This window comes from Parasteatoda tepidariorum, chromosome 9 (assembly GCF_982258835.1).
Source record: "Parasteatoda tepidariorum strain Cologne lab strain chromosome 9, Ptep-v5.0, whole genome shotgun sequence".
Lineage (NCBI taxonomy): Eukaryota > Metazoa > Arthropoda > Arachnida > Araneae > Theridiidae > Parasteatoda > Parasteatoda tepidariorum.
In genome coordinates, this window is record NC_141763.1 from 68,158,021 (window position 1) to 68,181,518 (window position 23,498).

Sequence of the window (23,498 nt, forward strand, 5' to 3'; positions counted from 1 at the left end):
AGCCGTCCCGCAGTGGACTGATCGTTAAGACACGGTTCTCAGCAGATCACCGAAGTCAAGTATCACTGGCTATGGTCAGTGTGCGGGTGGGTGACCACTTGGATCAGTCTGCGCAGGGACCGAGGGTGTGCGGTATTGGTCCTCGTTAAACTGTGCTACCGTAAAGTGCTCGACTTCGCGTGCAGGTCGTCGGGCTACCGAAGCGGGGGTGCCATCCCCTCCGCAGAGGATCAAAATTGTGATGGCATGTCTTCGGATCATCCTCCGGGATGTTTCCCAGACCGTCGCCAATAGCCCATTGTGCAGCTCTAGTGCGACGTATATTAACAACAACAACATCTACTGAAAGCCGTGCGTTTACAATCAGTCCACTATCAGACGTCAAATTATTGAACAGGTATCCTAATTAGAGAAGGGTAGTTCAAAAATACATCCTGTGTTGCGTCGCAATTCGAACCTGCTGTCTCCACGCATCACAGCGTTTGGTTAAAAGACAAGGGGCCTTTCGGACCGAGCGGTATCGCCCGCTAAATGCTGTGCAAAGCGCGGGGGTAGTGAGTTCGAATCCCGCTGTTGCACTGGGTGTATCTTCAAGCTATCCTTCTCTGTATTGTGCTATCTTTCCTTCCATTGACAAAGGTTTCTATGCCTAAATTGAACACACAAGCCTGCAAATGTATGCAATTCCAATAAACCAATTAAAAGGCAAAACCATTTGGCGACGGAGGCCCTTTTGTCAAAGCTAAATGTTATTTCATTGATAAGATTTTTACTTTTATTTTATAACCATCATTTAACAGTTAACCCAATTTAGAGTTTACGACTACAAAATGTTTAACTGCATAGCCTTGCAATTGTGAACCCATTCCAGAAGCCTAGGGAACTCCTGGATTAAGTATTGGGAGAAATTTACCTTCGTGGAAGACTTTTTAATGAAACTACCTGTCCTATGTATTTGCGTTACATGAAGACGAAAGCAATGAAAACCTTTCACGATTAACCTGAGGGCAAGGGGACTCTAACCCATGATCCGTCTACCACTGAGTATATTTTAAGTTAGTATTGTAGTCAGGTGCGAGCTGGGTGCGGAATTCGTATCGGCCAACCATTGCTGGGATTAACCCGCGTCACCTAATTGATAAGTGAGAGCTCTATCCACCACGGCTCATCGAAGATGTTTAGTAAGTTTTAAGCTCCTCAGCTGATAATCACGTCATTAGAATGCAATTGAAATAAATTGCACATGATTTCGTTGGCCGAGTGGTATCACCCACCAAACGCACATTAGCGTGGAGGTAACAGATTCGAATCCCGCTAATTTCCCTGTGCTGTCCTTCTCGGAATTGTACTACTTGTATCTCTACATAAAAGGGCTTATAAGCCGTATTCATGTAATTGAGTACAGTAAGCGGGTATTTATTCTATTTGCGTATTACTAGAGCTGCACAATGGGCTATTGGCGACGATCTAGGAGCATCCCTGAGGATGATCCGAAGACATGCCATCGCAATTTTGATCCTCTTCAGAGGGTTCAGAGGGTACCAATGCAGACTCCTCTGCATTGGTAGCCAGACGTCCTGTGAGCGAAGTCTAGCACTTTACGGTTGAACAGTTTAACGGGGACCAATACCAAGCACCCTCGGTCCCTACCCAGGCTGATCAAAGTGGTTAGTCACCCGCAGACAGTAATGCTTGACTTCAGCGTTCTGCGAGTGCCTTGTCTTTTACGATTAGTCCACTGTGGAATTTATAAAGCTGAGCGAAGCGGGGGTGCCATCCCCTCTGCAGAGGATCAAAATTGTGATGGCATGTCTTCGGATCATCCTCAGGGATGTTTCCCAGACCGTCGCCAATAGCCCATTGTGCAGCTCTAGTGCGACGTAAGTGAACAACAAAAACAACATGAACAACAACATAAAGCTGAGAGCTCGAAGCACTTTCTACAATTTAATTAAATTTATTGCTTCGATAAGCTAGTTTTGAGCTATTCGGAAACAATCAGTCGGAATCTTATGCCTAAATAAACTAGTAAATAAACTTTTGTTTGTACCACTACTGAATTCATAGTATCCTTCAGAATCATGTTCAAACTGTTCTAAATTCGGAATTAAGTAAGAATTTTTTGTCTCTTTAATATATTTTATTTTATGACATCTGTGATTGCAACTCCTGTAATGCAAACTAATATCCAATATTAATAATCAATAGTTCCAAGTCTGCATGAAATATATTTAAAGCTATTATTTGTTATTTGACATTAATGAAAAAAAAATTAATTTTAAAATACGATTTCACTTATTTGATTTTTGAGGTATGAGGTATGATTATAAAAACTAAATGTAAAGACGATAGTATTTATAGTTCTAAATTTTTGAAATTACGTTTTTTTGATAATATTGTGGCATATGCAATACCGATATTCTATACAATACCTAGGCATTTTCTTTTCAGTCAAAGTATAAAATATTATAATTATTATGTACCTTACCAAGGCATTGTATATAATACTTTTATTTTATACTCTATATAAAAAATTCGTACAAAATATCAGCGTTTCCTAAGTTGCCTGATTCTTCAGTTATTGCTTCAGCGATTTAACGAAAATTAATAGCTTCACATTATCATGTTTGTTAATATCCTCTTCTTATTTTGAATAATCTCTTTTTAAACAAATTGTTTTCTTGAAGCTTGGTTAAAAGCGAACTAAAATAATTTTTGTCCCTAAAAAAATTGAATTTAATTTATTGTAAAAACTAGATCTTTACGAATATTCTGAACCCTTTTATCTAAATATTTGAAAGAATTAATTATAAAATTTTTGAAATTATTTAATTATATCTCATAAGCTATATGTTTAAATGATGCATGGTTAACCAATTTTAATTGGCACAATCTTATCTGCTTTTGTAAGAAAAAAAATTGGTTTCCATAGCCAAAGCTTTTGACTCGGTTGATTTTTGTATATTGTTAAATAAATTGGTTTATCTATGTTTTCATGCGAATCTGATTGAAACGTTGTTTCTGTTAAGTCATAGATCTTTATATGCATACTTTAAAATTGCTGTTTTTCGTAAGTTTATGGTAAGTTAAGTAAGTTAAGGGCCTCCGGACTCGAATCTTGGTCATATTTTTTTCATTTTATTATAAGCCATCTCTGTTTTGTTTCTAAAAATTTTGAGTTTTGATTTTTTGCCAATAATTTGAAATTTTCGAGGCTCATAAATACAATTTAGGTTGCTATTAGTTTGCATTAAAACTTGGTTGTTTTAAAAAAATTAGAGTAATATTAAACATTTAGATAATAAAATTGAAACATTTTCTAATGTCAATCTTACATATATGCCTCATAAATGAAACCAAAGATTTTACAAATTAGCAAACAAATTATTCCCTCCCCCCGTCCAATCTTGGAATTTCTTAGCATTATCAAGAACCTCTATATTAATAATAACATTCATTGTATAGGAAAAGTTCAAAGTAATTTTTTGCATTTTCTTCATCACATTCCCATCTTTTATCGGATATTATACACTCTATTTTAGGTGTTCCATCATTCTAACTATGTAAATGTATGACTTGTTTGCTATTTTTTATCTAAATAAATTAATCGTACCCGAGTTTTGATATGCTATCATTCGAACCTCGTAATTATGACTTATTTTTCTGTAAAATTCGGAATAGTTCGATTTATAGTTCCGATATTTCAAAAATGATTCAGACTTGAGTTAGGGTCACTACTTACGGAATTAAAAATTATTTGGGGATTTATTTTGTGAATATAATTATGTAATATTTTTTATTGGACACTGTCATTGAATCTTTTATTCGTAGTGTGTGTTTCTTTGATAAATAAATAATAATACCCATCATTCCACAAAACTATAAAGGCACCTTAGGGGCAAAGTATAAATAAAAAAAGGTCGATATTAGGCGATCAAGACGTTTATTTCTTAAAAATACAAATGCTATTTTCAAAAAATGACATATTGTCTTTAAGGAGGCTTATAATGAATATTACTATCAAAGTATAAAACGATGGCATTTTAAGAAAGAGCTAGGTATTTTAAAAAATACTGCGCATATTTGCTTTGCTGTTTGTCATTTGTCGTTCATTGCTTAAGAATTTCATAAAATATCTAAACAATGTGTAAAATGTTTAATAGTTTCGTATTTATTCCAGTTTTCGTCTCTCATCAAACAACTTGGTCATACGTTCCCAACCTTTTTCCACTCACCTCCCATTTTGCAAGACAAACTTTACTATATCGATTTTTACTAATCATTTATAGCCTTTCACTAATCAAAAATCTGCTTATTTGCCGTCTAAAAATGAATGGTGTATTTTTTCGTTCAAAATATCACTTTTTACTTAAATTCGGTTAATTGATCTTTTTAATTGAAGATTGTTCCATTGTCTTAGATAATGATTCGTCAGATACTGATAACGATTTTTTTCCTAATAAAATATTAAGTTGAAATTTGTAACTATTGTAAAAATTGTTTGAATTGAAGAATATAAATATGCATGGTGTACGCATTCACCACCCTTAATACATGTTTATACTCTATTTTGAAAGTTAAATAAGAAAACTAAACTTTTGGGGTTGCAAATTAATATTTAAGGAAAAGAAAAACACGCAACCTAACTGAGATGTATCCTTCACGAGGAATATAAAAGTTACAAACATTTTCTTTAAAAACATCATAAAATATCACCACTTAGATTTTTCAATATTTTGTAGAAAGTGAAAAATCATGTTAAGTAAATAAAATTAGAAAAACTGGAAAATTGAAGCTGTTTTAATTCAAATATTTTAGCAATTCTGAACGTAAAATTCGAGTTATTTTATGCTAAACCACCATCATATTAAAACGGAATGTAAAGCAATTTAAAAATATTAGTTTTGCTACGTCTTTTTTTCTTCGATTAAAACAATATTTCATAAGATACTCGAAATATTTTATTGAACTCCATTCCTTATTAAGTCCTTTTTTCGTCTCAAAAAATTTAAACCAATTTAAAAAAATAATAATTTTATTTATAAAAAAAAACCCTCATTAGTTTATACATCTGCTTGAAACATGATTAAATGTCTCTAATCTAAAACATTAATTAAGAGGCCGTCAAGTAAAGATGAAATTATTTCTCTCGCGTTAATTTAAAACTAATTCAAATCTCTTAATTTAAGTGCACATTTACTCTTATCAAGATATAAAAAGAGATTAAGGAAATTGATTAAAAGAAACATATAAAAATGCTCGATATGTATCTAGAATTTAATGAGCTTAATGAATGTATTGAAATTAAAAGCGAATCAAGATAAATAATTTTTTTTGAAAGTGCCTAAAGTGATTTATTAAATTACTAAAATATCGGAGTTTATTTATTCAATGTGAATTTTAACGATTAATGCATGCATTTGACAGGAAATTGCCTTCGGCAAGTTTGATATAAATCTGCATGGCTTGAAAATGGAAATAAAATGCTCATAATATTAATGGTGTGAATATTCCTCACTGTGAGAATTATGGAATGTATCAAAGAAAGAAAAATTCAACTTATCAGTTCGAGCGCGGTATCAAAACTAGATCCGGGGTGCGATTTTCCAATCCAGCTGCGTTTAACGACCCGCTCTCTTGCTTGGCGTTTTTTTTAAAAAAAAAAATATTCCTGAATTTGTTTTGTGGAGTAAAGCTGCATCCAACTCTTTTACTGTTTCATGGCAAGTTTGGGAGAAATTTTTTTTTCTTCTTTACACCATTTTCTTTTTTAATATCGTAGAAAATCTCGTATACTAAGAATGAAGTCAAAATTCGTCTTTTTTATATTCGCTACTATTAGAAAGAGGTAATGTTTAATGCTAATTTAAGTAATGTTCATGCTTTACTCTTTTACGGATTATCTTTTTTCAAATAAATATTGGTTCGAGGACCTTGAGTCGACCTTATTGCTCAATTTGTGTATTTCTCCCCATTCTTTTCCTTTTGTTTTAGCGCCAAACACGCTTTTTATTTTCCCATCAGATACAGTTTATAACATTTTCTTGCGTTGAGTACTTAACATCCTAAGTGTTCATAGAGGACCACTGTAGCTTTTTATTTATTAAGACGTCACTGTCATTTATGTCTCATATTTTATCTGATTTTAAAATAGTTTACATTGTTTGACAGTCTTTGCATCAGAAAGGTCCTGCGTTCGAATCCCGGGCAAGGCATGGATGTCCTCTCTCCATTGTGCAACCACAACCCTATAAACGGGTTGTGGTTGCGTGAAATGGCATGGCAGAAGTCAAATTCCTGGCCATAGATGGTGCCACTGAAAAAAAGGTACAATCGCACCCCCCACTGCCTAAACAGACATATGACAAAGAAAAAAAATTGTTTGACAGGACTGTACAGCGGATAACACACCATATTCTTATCAAGTCTCCCAGAGCATTTACTGATTTGTATTCTAATACTGTAATTTTCTTTTATTCCTTACTGCAAATATTATATTTGCAGCTAAAAATCAAATTATTACGAGATATTCACCTACCTGAAAGTCTAAGGTTATCTGCTGCTTTGGAAACAAGAGTAAAACCATTTTTAATGGGAGTGATATTTAACGAATAAAATGACTTTCCGAATCCAAACTAATGAGAAACTGTTAAATAATCATCCTTATTTTAAGTGATTTATCATCGTAACCACAGTAACCAGCAACGTGTGAGTCAAGTAGAGGTGTTCTTGTGATAGCTAAACAATACTGCTAGTGCTTTTAACTATGAGTTTCCAGAAATTATTTCTTGATTGTAAATTTCTTCATTTAGTTCAGGTTTGATATGATGCCACTAATTTCTACTTTTTCGGCAAATTAAAACCTGTTTTAAAAAAGAATCCATAATACGATCCATTTTTAAAACAGATCTTAATTTGCCTGTTCTGATTTTGATTTAAATGAATCTGTTCTGAAGCCGTATTGGGCATGGAAATGTATTCTGCTCTGATTTGCTTTCTTCTAAAACCACCGTTCTCAAGGCTACCAAGATTTCTCTTTTTCTCCCTCATTAATTTACTTTATAATTTATTTCTTGTCAACTACGAGTTTTATTGTTTCTGTTTTCATCTTTTACGTAGTGTTGTCCTGACCAGATACGTAATGATTGAAACTTGTCAACCTTTCTTATTTAACCTTATTTTCTTCAATTGTGAACAAAAAATTAGTTTTTTATTTCTAAGTATGTCCATGCAAGATTTACTACGTAAAATGTTCATTTTGTGTATAAAAAAAATTGGTTCTGAGTAAAAAAGAATTAAGTAGGTCTGGTATAAGCTGTTTGTAAAACATACGTATTGGTGATATGTTTTTAACACTCGGTGTTAATTTCTAATATATATAATTCGAAAATTTAAAAAAAAAGTCGTAATACACTTCCATGAGCGAGCTATAAGGCATGCTTATCAGCAATTTAACGTCATTTTCAAACAGCTAAGACCCAAAAAAATCCTCAAAACTAAGCTCCAACTCTATTTAAATAAATCTCATGAAAATTTATTTCGCCAAATATCAAGCCAGCTTTCATTCATTAAATCCTCCCAGCTTGGCGAATAAGTTGGGTAGCAGAATCCAGGTAGAAATCCTCATAGCGGAATCTCATTTCGAAATCCAAAAATTCTTAAAGGAAGAAAACATGTAAGAAAAGGATCCCTTTTAATGCATCCAAAGAAAACTTCATACGAAGATCGATCCCATCCAACTAGCTTTTCTGCATATATTTTTCATGCTGCACGTTCCACAAGGGAGTGCTTTCATTTGCATGGCACTACCAACCATGGCTTCTTTTCGCCAACCCTCCGACACCACCACCCACGCTATCTTATTTCTTTAACCATCTACCCTTACCCCTTTAATCCCACCCTACATCCCCATGGGACTTTGGAAGCTCATTTTGCATTTTCTCTTTTCTTTTCCTTGAGGGGGTTTTGCAGACTTGGGGTCCCGATTCCGTCCGAGAGTGGTTTTGGGGCCCCTGGAGATATGCTGCACATACCAACTTCGACATTGTAAACGACTTTCGTGGTTCTACATAGGTTGAGGACCCAACTGTAGAAAAAAAAAGGTCTTCATCTAGCGATGCGAGATTGGATAAAAGAAAGAAGATTCTGGTAATTTAAATTTATTGAAGAGAGTTTCTTTTAGCGTGGGTAAAAAGAAAAAAAAATCATGTCTCCCTTTAATCTTTATATCGAGAAGAATAGGAGCATTCTTTTCAATTTAAATTTAAGTTTACATAAGGAGTTGATAAAATATTTGCATCAAATCTTATAGGGTCTTTCTCTCGCTTACGATGTCTGGCTATGAAGAAGTGAATTTGTGATATTTATTGATTTAGGAATGCCTGTACTGAGTTTTAAACAGTTGCGAAATTTTAAATACATGGGGTGACCATTATTAACCCTTTTGCTGGTTATATTAAATGAACCGGGGGATAGAGCACTCGTTTGAGTCCTAGTTTGGCTGGTTTGAGTCCTAGTGATGGCTGGTTGATGCGATTTTCGCACCCGGCTCCCACAAACCACATTGCTAACGTTGAATATCCTCAGTGATTGACGGATCATGGGTTAGTCTTCTGACGACAGACTAATCATGGGAAGTTTTCGTAGTTTTCCTCCTCGTAGACCCAGAATTGGGTCAGTTGTTCAACGACGGTCGGTCATGTAATAAGATTAATAGTGACTAACCTACCCCCGGGTGAGTTTTTGGATAAGGGTTTGATCTGTTGCCGCGTGCGAACCAAGCGCTACAAAATTACATTAAAGTAAAATTAAAACTAATAAAGATTCATACACATTACGGTCATATAATAAAATTAAATGTATCTGTTACCGCAAAAGCTAGTATATTCCTAGCATACTCAAAGTATTCCTAGCTAATCCCACCGCATTTTACCAAGGTAATGTTCTCTCTAAAACCGTTAAAGTGCTCATTCTTAGCTAATCTGCAGATCAACTAACTGATGCACTCCGTCAAAGTATTCCTAGCTAATCCCACCGCATTTTACCAAGGTAACGGCTTCTGTAACGTTAAGGTTCAAAATTTTGTTCCATTTATTCTATTGACTAATTTGTTGATTGTTTTGACTTAATTCTTTAGATTTTATAAAATAAAGAAATGATATGCTAATTCTTTTAATTCTAGTCATATTTTAAGCCATTTCGATTTGTGGTATATATCGTGGTCATATATAATGCATCGGATTGCATTCAGGTTAAAAATGAGATAAGATTTGTTAATTTAGAAGAGTAATTTGAAGCTGTTTTTTTTCTGACTGTAAAACCCGGGAATCTATTTCTTTAAAATTTTACTTATATTCTTGCTCTTCTAATCGATTGCTCGCTTTATGCTATATTTTTAATTAAAAGAGATATCAAAAGTCATGGGCGTTAGATAAAAATCTTTTCCTTTAACAAGATTTTTCAAAAGCTGCACCCTTGTTAAACAGATAAATAAACTTAAAAACAATTATCCGGTTGTTTATTTCTCTCAAACCGCCACAGGTTGACAAACAAGGCAAAAGGCTCCGGTTTAAAAGTCAAGAACCCGGCAATACTTTTTTCCATTTTCAAAACTATGAATTTCTGGTGACCCCTACGATCCAATATAAATATGCATGAACCACAATAGTTATGATTCTCTGGAAACATTAACGTTATTCGAACAAAAGGCATGTCCCGGAAGCTTTTTAAAATCACTATTTGGCTTTCTCTCTTTTTAACTTGTCAGCTGCCCTTCTTGACAGGGGGTGCTGGCGAAATACTTGGCGGCGTCTTTTGGGAACAGAAGGGGAAAAAAAGCTGTAATGGGTCATGCTTTAAACAAGCTGCGAAATAATTTCCCAATTACATCTGTCAGGAGAAATGATTCTTCGGTTCTTTCAACTCAACCTGACAGCCATAATACTAGAAAGAGATTTTAAAAGTTTGTTTTTATTTCGCCAAAAGACGCCGTTATTGTATTTTTGTTAGTTTATGATGTACTTGGAGAACATTTTTCTCTGAAAGTTGAAAACTCGAGTAAATTAGAAATTAGCACAGCCTACTCTTATGTTGAAGTATTTTTTGAGGAGTAAAATATCATTTAAAGAGCTATAATAAATGTTTTTTTTTTGGAAAATTTGAAACTAAATAGACTGGATTAAATTTTCAAAATTGTAAATTAGTTAGAAAGAAATTGAACATGACAACTATTTTTTTTTTTAAATTTTAAGACTTTTATTACTTGTAATACGTCTTATAAAATTTTTTTTGGCTTATTCTTTCTCAGAACGGAATAATTTTTTTTAACTCTAAAAGACTGAAACTTAGTATATTTTGCCCAAAAGCAGTCAAAATGACTGGATTTTAAAAAATTAAATAATGTGTAAAGAAATTTGTTTAAAATAAATTTTTAATATTTTTTATATAACTTACAGTTATATAACAAGCTATTAGTAAATATTAACAGTAAAAAAATATATGTTGTACAAAATTCTAAGAAATTGTGTCATTATATGCATCATTGTTTTTCTAATTGAAATTAAAAGCAGTCAAAATGACCTCCTTAGGCAATCTAGTGTTAAAGAATAATTTTAGGTGTTGCCAAAGCTTGCGCAGTTGGAAAAACAATGTTTTTTCATTCAAATACCAGATATATTTTTTTTCTCATTTTTTTAATTGAACTGAATGCATATGTACAGAAAAGTTTAAATTGATCTAAAGATCTAACCACATATCTGTCAGCACACTTCCACATCATTCACCAAATGAGTCATTTTGTCAATTTCTTACCGTAATGTACAAACGGAGAACTTTTGTCAAATTGTTACTGTAAATTGACGAATTTTCATCATGCGAAAGGATATGTGTAAATGTATTCAATTACAAATGTAGATTTGATATAATTTAATAGAAGAATCACAGCAATATATATTTTTTATTTAGAAAACTCTTTTAAATGTTGTTAAAAGCTTATTTGAGATGCATGCAATTCAATGGAATATTGGGTACTAAATATTCCATTAAAAAAATCGCCAAACTTTAGTTGATGAAAATAGTACTTATTTGTGATAATCGTCATTACTGATGGTATGGTAATGGTCATCTAATATGCAGGGTTATTCATAATTCCCTCCGCCTGTAAACCATTTTTCTTTACTACAACTGGCATCAGTGGTACATGTTACTGCCATCTACCGGCAACTGCTTAAATTAAAACTTGAATACTTTCGGAATAATTTCATATGTTCTTTTTTGCCATATTCGTCTTTGTTTTTTTACTATAACGCTTCGAAACCCCGAAGGGAATTATGAATAACCATATCCTCTTATATAGTAACCATATCCTCTTATCTAAATTAAAGTCCTTGACTTTAATCTAAATGATCAGAGAAATTCAATTGACAAATGAGTTAGACGGGTCAACTTAGATGACAGAGTACGTTGTAGAAACTGGTAAAAAGTAGTGATATGGGTAAAAAAAATTCTTTTAAAAAAAATTCTTTTTTGTTTCTTTTTTACTCTCTCGTTTTGTGATCCGTGCTTTTTAATGCATTTAATGACATTCAGGTCATAATAAAATGAAGAAAATTTAGCGAAATTCAAAATCATGTCGACTTTAAGATTGATTGGTAATTGGGAGTAAGCATTTTCATAATTAATTTGGCTATTTAAAAAAAATAAATAAAATAAATAAAACGGAAGACATGAAGATGATGAAAATTTTTCAGTAACTAAAAATAAATTATTACACACTTTATTTTTTACCCTTAATAACATGCCAACTTCAATTTTTTTATGAATTTTTTATACGTGAAGCTATTAGTTCAAAACTTATCAATAAAAAATACTGCTGTATTAATTACGGAACAACTAGGTGCTCCACCCAATTTCTGAAACTAGTTCCTTTCGAATCAGTTCGTAATAAGAACTTGCTCACTGGATACTAAAATATTTCAATCTAGCTTTGCATGAAAAGTGGTACTCATTTTTTTTTAAAATAAAGTGAATACCAATTGAGTTATTTGAATACTTATTGACTGAACTATATGAATACTTATTGCATAATAATTAAATATCGATTTATTTTTTTAAAAAAATGTCGTGATTTTAATTTAACCCAATTTCTTTAATTTACCAATCCGATTTTTTTAAAAAAAGTCTATGATGCTTTTCTGTGAAAATATTTTTATAAAAACAATAGTTTTACTAGCCTTAATTTATTAAAGTAACGTTTGAGGTTTTTGTAAAGTATTTATTTTAAATAACATATTTGTTCTTCAAATCATAATTCCTATAGTGTCATTTCAATCTGATAAGAATAGGGTAATGAATTAATGATGGCAGATTTACGACGTTAATTGACATTATGTTTGGCGAATATACGTACTTCAATGTTAACTTAACAAACAATCTATTCTTCTCCCTTCTTCAAGAAATGTTCTTAAAACAAAAGCGCTAATATTTTTTCATTAAATTAATGCCAATTGCTATTGTAAATAGGTATGTACAGCAACTCATTGAAAAACTTGTTTTCTTCAGCATGATTTAAGACATAAAATCACGCGATTTGAACAAAAGACCACCACCACCGCGGCCTTTAAACATCGGAAGAGTAATCACCCACAATTTGTTACGTCACATTTTTCAATTCTTGGTGTCAGTTATCTCTAATTAAAATCACGCCTTGGCGTCATAATGAAGAAGACCATTTCGTCAAGAGGTTCCGAACAATGCCAATAGTAAGATGTAATCCAATATATCAATTAAGAACAGAAAAGTTAGATAAGATCACCTATTTGGCGAGAATCTTTTAAAATATATCGCTTATGGTGTCTGCTGAATTTAGATTGGCTTCACTTGTAAGATGACCAAATATTAAAAAGAGAGGTCCGGTTGGCGAATATTTATATTTATTTTGATTCAGGGCTAAGCCAGTTAATTAAGTATTTTTCATTAAAGGTCGGTCATTGACCATTTGCTGCATCTATCCAATAATAGTGTTCCGGTGAGGAAAATTTATTATGCTTCAAACGTATATTAAATTAGTACAGTAAAAATAAGGAATGAAAAATAATGAAAGAATTAATTTATTATGATAAACAAATGCCAAAATATGAAATAACATTCATTTCCATTAATAGTACTAATACTGAACAGTTAAACCCTTTAAAAAATAAAGAAAAGATCCAAGTGACAATGCACAATGCGCATTGTGAAAAAGAAAAAAAAATGGAACACATCAATGACTTTTTATCTAATGACATGATTTGCTTTATTATTTGTATAATATGCAGATTACTGAAGAAAAAAATTCACTAAATGTTTTTTTTGAGTGATATTTATAACAGAATTGAAGAAAAACATGCACTGTATATTTTTCTAGTGTTACATTCTTGATAGAATTTTTAAAAAAAACATACAAAGTGATTGCATGAATAATATTTGTATTAGTCTTTAAAAAAACTTGTACTATATGTTTTTATTTGTGTGATATTTGTAACAGAAATAAATAATTTTTTTTCTTGTACGATATTTGTAATAGAATTGAAGAAAATTATGCAATTTGTGATTTTATTTGCATGTTTTACACATTAAGTGTTGAAAAAACACATACATTACATGTTTTTTTTGTATGAAATTTATAATAGAACTGAAAAAAAATCATGAAAACCGTGTATTTTTTGTATAATATACACATTAGTGTTGGAAAAACAGGCACTGTTTTTATTTGTGTGGTATTTATAACACAATTAAAATCATATAATTTATGTTTTTATTAGCATAATATGCCTATTAGAGTTGAAGAAAAAGAACCTCTATGCTATAAAACCTGTGGTGAAGGAATATTTTTTTAAGTCAACACGAAATCGAGCTTTCATATACATTTTCTAGGGTGTATGAAAGCTCTAAACACCTAAAATGTCAAACGTTTACACCGAACTCACTCATATTTACACCATGCGTTAAATATTTTCGCTTCGGAAAGCTCTAATGTTGACGCGTTTTGGCTATCGTTTATAATTGCTTATAATCGATAAGGAGTTGGCGAGTTCCTGGTTAATGTTTTGAATGCTGCTTTTCATCTACAGAAACTAAAGTTCACCCTTACTAAATGATTTCTGTTATTAATTGTTTAATAAGGTATTTATACTTTTATTTTTAAATCTTTGTAAACTGTATTAAATTTTATAATGTAAAATTTCTATCCTGTTCTGCGCTGTTAAGCCTAGTTCGAATTAGTCTTAATATTTTCTTTGTACTACGCATATGCTTGATTTACAAACTAATATTACTTCAAAAATTATTTTATGTATGTATCCTAAATTAATGATTCTTATTTTAAATAGTCTTGTAAAAATAACTTTACTGACATTTGTGTGTATTTTATCATGCTGTAATTATAAATTGAATACTAAGATATATATCTATGTTTTTTACATATGTTGCAAATAAAAATACATATTGCGTGATCAGTCTTATTGTGAATACCACACAAATAAAAACATATATTGCATGTTTTTCTTCAACTCCAATATGCATATTATGCAAATTAAAGCACAAATTGCATGACTTAAATTTCATTATAAACACCACACAAAAAAGACATACACTGCAACATTTTTTTTATATCTTAACATTAAAAATGATGGCAGCTACTCTATACAAAATAGTGTAAAGGAACTGGTGATTCAGAGCAGCACATTTGCTCTAAAAGTAACTTTAAGACTGTTAACCGTTGTAAAACTACGGGTAGCTATACTTTACACTGTAAAGTATAGTTATACTCATTTTTAGTGTTAAGATACACAAATTTCATTTGCAGTGTATGTTTTTTTTGTGTAGCGTTTACATTGGAATTGAAAAAAATTATATAATTCGGTTTTTCATTTGCATAATATGCATATTGGAGTTTTAGAAAAACATGTACTTTATGTTTTTATTAGTGTGTTATTTACAATAGAACTAAATAAAATCATGCAATATGTTTTTTATTTGTATAATATGTAAAAAAAATATTTTTTCATATGTATGATGTGCATATTAGCATAGAATAAATAACTTTCGTCTGAGAGAAATGTAATAATTAATAAAACGAGTACGAGTTCGCTTTGGTGTAGTGCCACGATGATCAGAGTCCTGATAGTTCAAGTTGTGACGTTTTCCAAGCCGAAAGAAGATATTAATTGACATCATTACAATGTCATGCATCATGCGTAAAGTTCATTAAAAGACCAAGAGCGGCAAATTTCCTGGTCTTTGATGAGCTGGAGTGATTGAGTACGACAAATCACGCAAACTTTGATAACGCTAAGTATCGCCTCTTCTAAAGTCGCGACGAATTAGTGGCAGCAATTTCTAAATATTTCTTACGTCATTTAATTAAAACTGCATAGTGTCGGTGGCATTGTTTTGCGGTCTTTTCTTTGTTAGTCCGACACAAAAAGAAAACTTTAAATTGATTTGTTTGTTTATCTTTGAGGGGGTATGTTGCTAAAAAGATTTGATAGTGGTTTGTTTTCTTACAGTTAGATTGGTTAAATAATTATTACGTTTGTTGATTTAGGAAAAAAAAATTCTTGTTTCTAATGCAATTGGCATGACTTCATCTTGAAGCGATTGTCTAAAAGATAGGTTTTTTTTGTTGATGAATTTATGAGTCACATAATGAACATTCTACATTTTATGTGAACTCATATCCAACGTTTTTCTTAACCCTTTGACGCAGATGGGACACCGGTGTCCCTATTATATATTTCTTTTCTGAAGCTCTGATTACTAACAAAAATATATTTTGGTATTTTTTAATTATAAAATATAGTCTAATAGTTTCTGGGAAAAATCCATAAATTTTATTTGTACCAAAATATGAAATCCAAAAAAAATTAGCTAAAATTTTTTTAAACATTCATATTCAAAATATTTATCAATAGTTGATTTTGTAAATTTAAGAAATTTCAATGATGAATAACTGCTTCTCTTAGATATAAATTACGGCAAATATGTTTAAATTGAAAAAAATTATTGTTTGGAAGAATTTACAATTTAACGCAGAAAAAGACACCTTTAGGCTTTAGGAGAAAAATAACTTCAAAAATTATTACATTTTTTTTTAAAAAATCGCCAATTTGGCGATATTTTCCCACCTGTTTATAAATTATCAAAAATCAATGAATTATTCACAATTTTTGTTTATTTTTGTGACCCCAGATAATGCAGCGTTGAAGTAAATTTTTAAATCTTAAAAATATTAAATCACAAACGCTCTTCATTTTCACAAAACTGTGGCTTTTATTCATTTTGTCATTTTGAGCCATTATCAGAATTAGCGTGGAGAGCCTAGGTTAAGAATAGGCTAATCTGGATATAATAGTCATGGATAACTGCTGCAAGCCCACAGCAGTAATAAAAATTGTATATTATTCTTTAAAAAGCGTTATTTTCATGTGAAGACAAACTTTAAAACAGCGTTATGTAAAAAGCGTTTGAGAGTAAATAAATAAAAAATTAAAGTGCTTGGCCGTTGACTACTGTGCAGCAATCAATGCATTTATGGACTTTATTATTTTTTAAAATGATTAATCCATTTATGAATTCACTCATTTGTTCACTCATCAATACGTTAGTTTACTGATTTTTCCCTCAGTTGCTCAACATTAATGCGTCTGTTTATAGGGCTCTGATTCATATTTACAGTGACTTGTTTATTCGTTCCCTTATACGAGTCTTCTTTAGCGAAATAAATATTGCAGCATCGGCTGTAGTGCTATATATTACGCATTTTTAAATTTTATTTTTAAAATGTTTTCTTTATTTTTTATAATTCACTCATACGCTGATTCACTGATTCGTTTACCTATTAATACATCAATTCATTGACTTTTGTTGAACAATATAATCATATAATCCGTCTTGGTGTTGCCTGCCATGCCTCATATTATACATTTTTAAATTTTATTTACTTTTAAAATTATTCTCTCATTCACCTATACGCTGATTTACTGATTCGTTCCGTGACCAATACGACTGTTCACCGATTTTTACTTCGGTTAATCAATCCAGTCATTAATACGCCTGATCATTATTGGACCCTGGTGTATATTTCCGCCGAGTTGTTTATTCCTTCACTTATGGGAACCATTTACCGAAACTATATAAAAATAGCAGTATCGACTTCCGTTCCAATATTATACATTTTTAGACTTTATTTTTAAAATGATTTTTCATTCATTTATAAGCTGATTTACTGATCCGTTCACTCAATAATATACCAATTTTCTGACATTATCTTTTGTTGAATAACGCAGTCATTAATACACTTGTTCATTTTAGAACCCTGATATATATTTCCAGTGATTTGTTTGGATGAAATTTCATTTAATTATACGCTGATTCTCTGATTCGTTCACTTATTAATATATCAAATTTCTGACTTTATCTTTCGTTGAATAATACAGCCATTAACACACTTGTTCATCTTGAAACACTGATATATATTTTCATTGATTTGTGCAGATGAATTTTCATTCATTTATACGATGATTCTCAGATTCGTTCACTCATTAATATATATTTTCTGACTTTATCTTTCGTTGAATAATACGGCCATTAACACACTTGTTTATTTTAGAACCTTGATACATATTTCCAGGGATTTGTTTGAATGAAACCTCATTTATTTATACGCTGATTCTCTGATTCGTTCGCTCTATAATATCTTTTTCTTTTGTTGAATAATACAGCCATTAACACACCTGTTCATTTAAGCCTTTAAAATAATTCTCTCCATCACCCATACACTGATTTTCCTCTCTGTTGATCAATCCATGTCATTATTACGCCTGCTCAATATAGGGCCTTGATATTTCCGTTGAGTTGTTCATTCAGAGACTTACAAGATTGCATCTGACCGAAAATCAATAAATATTGTAGCGTTGAATGTCATGCCGTATATTACCCGTTTTGTTTATTACTAAAACAATACTCCCGATCTTCATTCTCTGATTTACTGATTCGTAATTTTATAGATTTTCACATTTGTTGAAGAATGCAATCATTGATTCACCTCTCCATTATAGGACCATGATATATAATTGTGGTGATTTGCTTACGAGTGCTACTAACTAAAAATAAATATACAATTAAACAAGATTTATTAAAATGACACCAGCATTTCAGGGGATTATCTCCCATATAAGAATGTTTTATTTTACATGGGCTTTCCTTATCCCATCACATTTTGGGTTACGGTCGATTTTTGTAAGGTGTTTGTCTTATGATATAAAATAAAATTTGTGTATAAAAAAACCCATACCATTCACAGCTTTCTTTAAAAACTAACAAAAACTATTTAGAAAATTAATTTAAACTTTTTAAATTTTAAAGACATTCAAATTGGATGCTTTCCATTAGCTATCTAATACGATTCACAACAAAATTGTGAAATTTTATTTTAGATGTTTTACGCGCATGCGCAGTATGACAAAACTACTTTAAATGCTCATATTTTGTGCAATTTTTAAGTGATTTACGGAATTGCATGCAATTATTGCATATAATAACCTCAGTAATCGTTACAAGTAGTAAGAGTATTGATATATTTTCTGACATTAAATGTTCAAAAATACCTTTTTTTTCGTTTACCGGTCCCTGAAACCCCTGAAAGCTTTAAACTTTATTGATAAGTAAAAGAAATCGCATGACCTAAACACCTTTAAAATTATAAAATAATCTCCAATTATTTCTCGAAAAATTTAAAAGGATATCAAAAACTGAAATACCCTTCAGTTATTGCAGGGTAGCGTAGTATTATGGTACCAACTCCCGTGGAACAAATTATGCCTTTTAAACCGTATTTATTTTTCAAAATGAAAAACCCATTTACCCACAAGCCGATTACTGATTCACAAATACATCAAGTCCGTCATTCAATACTATGTACATTATGTGAATTGATTCGTTTATTCACTAAAACGCATGCTGATTTGATTCGCCTTTTCACTGATTCACTGTTACGTTGATTTCTCAATTGAGTGAATTGAATTCATTTCCCCTATTCTCGTCTTTTCTATCGTTTCCCCTTTTATCCATATTCTGTATTCCCTATATTAAGAATTATTCATAGCAGTAAATTACTAAAGAAAAGAGCGCCTATAGAACTATACTTTCGAAATTAAAACTAGTTAGTATAAAAATAATAATTAAAAAGACAAGAAGAATGTTTTAAAATGGTATAAGAAATTTTTAAGCAGAAAAAACGATTTGTTATTATAATAATGGAGAATATTGAATGATTCGCGATATTATAGGGCTCTTTTGCATGTTTAAAAATCAATATTCTTTATCTGCAATATTATTTAAGACAAATGAATTTTGTTTTATGACCAAAATTTGAAGAAGTACACTATAAAAACATTCTACAACATGCAAATAAAGCTAAAAATTAAATTTTATCATGGATAGAAGTATAACAAAATATAATAAAACACATGCAATATAAATAATAACAATATATAAATATGTAGACATAACAAAAATATTGTCTGTTTGATTCCTAAAAATTAAAAATATAATACTTAAACTTTGGGATTATTTTTATTGTGAAAAATATAGACATGCTAAATATAAATAATAATAAAGTATAATTGCTTCATGATTTATAATTTACAAAGTGAATCAACTCTCTTATAATTTAAAACTGCTCTCAGAATATTTAAAATTACTGGTTAGTAAAAAATTCTCAATTTTAGATTTTGTTCATGAAAGCTGAGATAGCGAAAAAATAAATTTTTGTGTAATTTCTCGTCTGATCATATATTAAAAACAAAGCCTGCCGTTTTTTTTACAAGTATCAAAAAATTTAAAAGTTAACAAAGCGCCCATTAGAATTTTTTTTTATTCACAGAAATAAAAATCTTAATTTCACTACTTTTAACAAGTTATAGTGGTTGGAATTATTCACGCCCTTCAGTTGATTGGAGCAAACGATTATGTTTGCTTCCTTTAGAAACGCATGCTTTTGGATATAAACGTTTACGGATCATACATATTACTTTAGGAAGATGTTTTGTCGGCACTTTTAAAAAAGCTAGAGTTTATGAACTAGTGGTTAGTAAAGAATTCTAATAAAAAGAAGAAATAATTATGGAGAAGAGTCGTTCGTTGTTTAGTATAACTCAAGATGATACTTAGAACAATGGAGCTTCAAGCTGAAATGCAAAATTGCAGACGATTTAATCAAACAAAATTTAAATAAATGCTAAATTAGAAATGACTTGTTTTTAGAAATAAAAATTTCCCAGAAACCTTTACGTTTCGATGATAAAGACTTTCGTTAAAATTCCTTTTTGAGAAAGAACGACTGTTTTTTCTCTACAGCGACAGTTAAAATTCAATTGTTAAAGTCATTATTATTTCTTTAGAAAAAGAGCTTCCACCATGCCATTATTTATCTAACGAGCTAATTTTTGTTGACACGCATTTTAATAACTTTGAATAAAACTACAGCCTAGTATTTTTTTAAAAAATAAAATGAGTGCTTTATTATACTAATTTCATGCAAATAGCGTGTATTACTTGGAAATTTGTTTCTCAAAAAAGTCTAAAGACGAAATTTAAGAGCTTTACGTGTAAATTGTTTTCTCGAAAATGGACATATAATAATCTTTTTTGCGTTTTCTTTTGCGAATGACGCCGCTTCCTCGGTTTGACTAAAAAGAGTTAAATAATGGTTATGTAGAGAAACACTGATTAAAGGCAAGATTATAATTTGTTTTTTTTCCTACTGCAAATTAAATGAAACAAACAAGAAAAGAATTGTTATTTGTAAAGTCTTTGAGTAGAAATTTCCTACGCCCAAGAATTTAACAAATGTTTTAAACATTTAAAAATAACACTGCTTAGTTTTGAGAAATACACGTGTTAAGAATGCTTTTCAATTTTGTCGTCAAAATAACGCATAGAATAAATGAGACAGCTAAGCTTTAGTGCTTTAAAGCTTGAAGAAAAAGCAGAAGCAATTATCAACATTTCGGAAATTATAGCTAGTGATTTTTTTCTGAAATTGAAGTTTTGTACCTGTTTATTTTCATACATGTTTATACATTTATAAAAAGGTAATAAAAATATTTTCTTTTAAATTTGATGAAGGTAAATAATCTCTCGAATTTGAAAGCTTCATAAAATTTGGTAAAAAAGTGCAAATTCTCATCCCAGTTGTTATGAATTGTAAAGTGGCGAAAGCTAATTGCTTCTTTATCTACAATTTTTGCAGATAAATAGGTTTGATAAGGTTCACCAAACCAAGGAAAGAAAATATTTTAGAAGTCTATTGCCTATGGTTTCAACCAGCACTTTTACAAAGTGGCTCTCCAAGCGGAAATTAACATTGTTTTTTTTTTTAAAAAACAAATGGTCATATGTATGTTGAAATCCCTTCTGATTACAATAGTATCTATACAACAGCTGTATATACCAGCAGTTTTTTAAAATTAACAACGATCCTCTCTCTCTATATATAAAAGTGAAAGTCTGTCTGGATGTATGTTCGGTAATAACTTAAAAATTGACCGGGATAACCTGGTTGGTAGGGCACTGGGCCCATATCCAAGAGGTCGTGGGTTCGATCCTCGCCGGCCGAAGACTCCCCGTGTAGTAAATGGTGACTGATGCACGTTAAATCTGTCGGGTCACAAAGGCATTCATGTTCTCATAACAAATCATACCTCTGGGGGTACTGATCCAGGAGTTTTCTTGTCTTCTGGATTAGGTTCAAAATTACAAGTCTACGGAGTTGAACATTGGTAGTCGTAAACCCAAAATTGGGTTGGTTGCTCAATAATAGTTGTAAATAATAATAATAATAATAATAACTTGAGAACCGGAACGCCGATTTGAATCATGATTTTTTCTACAGTTTGCAAAATTTTATGGGGTGGTTTCTAAACTATCACCACTTTCTGGCTTCATTTAGTTCGGAGACATTTTCACGAATACGAAATTCCGTCGTTAAAAACAATTGCTACAGATTAAACTCTTCCTAATATCTTTTGAATGGCATTACCTGTTGGCATGGCTATTTTTGTTATAGATTGCTTATATTTTTTAATCATTTTGTGATATTTTCCCTCTCTTTGCGTTGCGTTGCTCGCACGCAATATTGACAAATTGTGTTTTTTAATTGTTTCAGTGCTGCGCTATCATGGAAGCAGCATCGTTAAAAATGGTAAAGAAAAATATTGAACTAAAATTTGATTTTTCTTATTCTTCCTTTCATCAATTTAAAAGCATTTAAAATCATTAAACTATAATATCAAAACTTTGAGCTGTTAATGATTGAACAATGATTGTTTTCGACATTTTTTTAAGCAAAAATTTTAATTTTCTAACTGCATATTACCATCTTTTAAATGGAAATATCATAAAACGTTTCGAAATATTCCAAAAATTTAATGGCAAGAGGCTGTGCACCAACAGCTAGTAAGTGCTAAACATTAAAGTTTTTTTTGGGTACTCACATTTACGGCCTAGACCAATTAAGTTTTAAATCCTAACTCTAAATATTAAGAAAAGAAAATATCTTAACAGTAAGAAATATATGGCTTGAAAATATAAATAAAACTGATTAGCAATTGAAGTCCATCTTAACTTTCAATTTAACGTACCATAGGAATGTAAAAACTGATTTAAATTTTTTAACGTAAATACTCATTCATTTGGTTTTGCTGTCTTTCTTGAGCAATGTTTTTCCGAATTTAATTCTTACTTTGAAATGTGTTGTTACAGTTTCAGATATGTGTATTCTTTTAACTATTATAACAGTTAACGTTTGTTTCGTTTTGGCACTAATGCCTTTACAAATTGATTTTAATAAAGTCGATAATGTTTTATTATCAATCAATAGCTCTATTAAGATAAATAGCATACTTTTTTTTCCAAATTTTTTTAAATTTTAAATGTTATAATTTGTTGTAATGAATTTTTAATAACAGATACACCACGCTGCCATACAAATCACTGATCTCTATTACTGGATTGCTGTTACGGTGTATAATAAAATCGTTCTAAGAGAAACCTGCTGAATTCGCTAACATCCCGAGGTTAGACTTAGCTTTTACGTTTAACATCACGTTTATGGGCGTGATATAGCACTCTAAAAATATTATTTTAAAATAGCCGAATTGTTTTAATTAAAAGTAATAGCTGGTTTTATGCTAATTTCCTTAATGAAATTTTCAAATATTTACTCTGTTAACAGAAATTATGGTTCATTTTCATTCATTATCAGAAACTTGGCTATTTTTCTTTTATCGTCTCATCAAGTATCGAGGTGAATTAAAGATATGCAAATCCTCTCCTACTGTGATGAAAAAAAGTTAAGCTGTTGGATTAGATTAAGCAAATATATCTTTCTCTCTTTGGATTAAACAAATATCATTCCCTCTTTAGATTTAACAAATATTTCTTTCTATCTTTGGATTGTA

At 30.8% G+C, this 23,498-nt stretch overlaps 1 long non-coding RNA gene across 1 annotated transcript in view; it reads left to right on the forward strand.

The window, feature by feature from the left end:
• Nucleotides 1-1,972: 1,972 nt before the first annotated feature.
• LOC122268715 (uncharacterized) overlaps nucleotides 1,973-23,498 on the forward strand; it is a 63,446-nt gene continuing 41,920 nt past the window's right edge. The window contains exon 1 of the long non-coding RNA XR_006224653.3: nucleotides 1,973-2,111. This is a non-coding gene — a long non-coding RNA (uncharacterized LOC122268715). The remainder of the gene's footprint in view (nucleotides 2,112-23,498) is intronic.